The 2,836-nt window shown below is 41.0% G+C and overlaps 1 non-coding gene across 1 annotated transcript; it reads left to right on the forward strand.

Moving 5' to 3' along the window:
* The first annotated feature begins 297 nt into the window (after nt 1–297).
* On the forward strand, nt 298–421 carry LOC113456269. The gene has a single exon (XR_003377114.1). It is a non-coding gene; the product is annotated as a small nucleolar RNA SNORA40 (small nucleolar RNA).
* Nucleotides 422–2,836: the final 2,415 nt, after the last annotated feature.

A 2,836-nucleotide genomic window follows, 5' to 3' on the forward strand; every position in this document is an offset into this window, starting at 1 on the left:
ACCACTGAGCGACTATTTTGAGATACCCAACAGCATATTATGTTTTTGTTTGTTTCAGACAGGGTCTCTCCAATATGTAGCCCTGGATATCATTGATGTCACACTTTAGACCAGGTTGGCTGACTTCAATGACTGCCTCTGCTTCTCAAGGGCTGGGAATAAAGGTGTTTGCCACCACATCCAGCTAATTTTATGGAATATGACTTATAAAAGAAAGAGAAATATTTCTAAGATAAATGTGATGAAGCTAGAACACAAACTTGAACATATATCCTGTTTAGAAACAAATCCTGTTATAGCACTTGTGTTTTTGTTCCACTGGTGGACAAAGGCAGGGAAGACAGATGCAAAAATAATACCTCTTTTGTAACTCAATACTCATTATTCGGTATAAATTTTGATACATACAAAAAGGAAAACGATACAAGATAGCCTAAAGGGTTGACAGTGCTGATGACGCTTGTCTTGAACATGAGGTCACAGCTGAAAATGTCTGTAAATGGAATTCTGTTTCAGTGTAGGACTGGCATTTCCTACCTACAGATTGGTATTCTGAGTAAATTAGGAAAGAATACGAATTGAACTTTTCTTTCGGGGGCAGGGGGTTGAGACAGGGTTTTTCTGTCTAGCTTTGGAGCCTGTCCTTGAACTTACTCTGTAAATTAGTCTGGCCTCAAACTCACAGAGATCCATCCGCCTGCCTCTGCCTCCACCTGGGATTAAAGGTGTAGGCCACCACCACCTGTCATGAACTGAACTCTTTAAAGGCATGTATCACCACCACCCAGCTAGGACCTAACTCTTTTTTTTTTCTTTTTTAATTTACTTATACAACATTTTGCCTCCATGTATGCCTGCAGGCCAGAAGAGGGCACCAGATCTCATTACAGATGGCTGTGAGCCACTATGTGGTTGCTGGGAATTGAACTCAGGACCTCTGGAAGAGCAGCCACTGCTCTTAACCACTGAGCCATCTCTCCAGCCCTAGGACCTAACTCTTAAGAGATGTGGGTTGTCAGCAACTGAGAGGCAGGCCTACCTTAAAATGCTTTCTAAAGTAAATCAAAATGCTAGAGATTCTCCAGTACAAAACTTTGAAATTGTCATGAGTATGTCTTTAATTTGAGGAGAGATAAAATGATAGGACAGGACAACTGGATTAAGCACGTTTCTTTGAGAAAGGGCTATTTTCAGATTCCAACACCCCCCACCCCTGCAGACAGTATTTCTCTGTGTAACAACTCTGGCTCACTATGTAGATCAGTATGGTTGGAGTTCACAGAGATCCACCTGCCTCTGCGTCCTGAGTGCTGGGATTAAAGGTGTGTGCCACCACCACCTACTTTATTTCTAGGAATCCTAAACTTGAGTGATCCTGATGGAAAGCAAAGAATGTAAAATTCCTTAAATAAAAAATTATTAACTTAAAAAATACTTTTAAGTTGGGCATGCCTATCATAGACCTTTATTTCTAGCACTCAGCTAAAGGCAGGCAATGAGCCAGCCTGGTCTAAACAGTGAATTCAAAGTCAGCCAGGGCTATATATTGTTGTGGGGTATTTGATCACAACATGAACCTGAGACTGCATTATTTACTAGAAAAACCTGTTTCTAGTTGTGGTGTGGCTTAGCCCTAGCACACACATTTAATTCAAGATCTTTGTGCTTGCATTTTGTAAACAGGACTTAAAAAAAAAGTCAACCAAAAGGGGGAGCAAACAACTAGGTGGCAGGAAGAGAACATAAGATTATTAAGAAAAACCATAGGGAGTAAGAGGGAATCGGAAGGATGAGTAGAGAGATGCACAGGAAGCAGAAGGGAGGGACAAGGAGTTGGGGGACTCATGTTTGAGACGGACAAAGTGAGGCTTCTGGGACATCAGCTGTGGAGGAAGGTCAGCTGGTGCTTTCTCTGCTTCTCCTGGGATAGTAGGCTTTCACCGCAGCATCTGGCACCTGAGTCTTTATTGGTAAAAATCAAACAATTGAGATTTTGTCAAAAACAACATTGGCTCTCCAACACGTGACATGACTACATGGTATACCCACACATTCTAGCCTCCTGGAATATGCAGAAGATGTGGCAAAAGCCAGCATTGGACTAATGAATGCAGACCAATGAGGGACAAGCAAAGTAACCCTGTGCCTTCAGCAAATGCCTCAGGGGACCTACTGCAGGTTTCAAAACCAAATTTGGTTCAATCATTCCCTGTCAGCATTGGAGAAACTCATCCACAGAACGATTAAAAGACTTAATACCTGTTATTAAAAACAACACAGCTCTGAATGTGATGAAGGATAGAACAGTATCAGTAGATAAAGGGTCAGAAGAGATCAAACAAGTATTTTGGCAAACTGGTACAAATGGTCAGAGACCAAAGCTAAAAATACAGATAAATGGCATTGAAATTGAAAGTTTTGTAGATACAGGAGCAGAAATAACAGTAATCTCATTGCAGTACCCATACACTTATTAATTATGAAATCTTGGTTTTTAGGTTAGGTTTGTCTCAACTAGCTCTTTTAAGAAAATTAGCCCATTATATCATATGGCATTACCTCTCTTCCATCTTGCACTTTCTGTTTCCTATCTGTGTCTCCTGATATCTCCTCAGCGTGATTCCTGCACCTAGAGTCTTTCTCTCCTCCCCCCAACCATGCCTAACTCTCCTGTCTAGCTATTGGACATTCAGCTATTTATTTATTTATTTTAAATATTTATTTATTTGTTTATTATGTGCACAGTATTCTTCCTGCAGGCCTCATTACAGATGGTTGTGAGCCACCATGTGGTTGCTGGGAATTGAACTCAGGACCTTTGGAAGAGCAGGCAATG

Source organism: Microtus ochrogaster, chromosome 6 (assembly GCF_000317375.1).
Source record: "Microtus ochrogaster isolate Prairie Vole_2 chromosome 6, MicOch1.0, whole genome shotgun sequence".
Lineage (NCBI taxonomy): Eukaryota > Metazoa > Chordata > Mammalia > Rodentia > Cricetidae > Microtus > Microtus ochrogaster.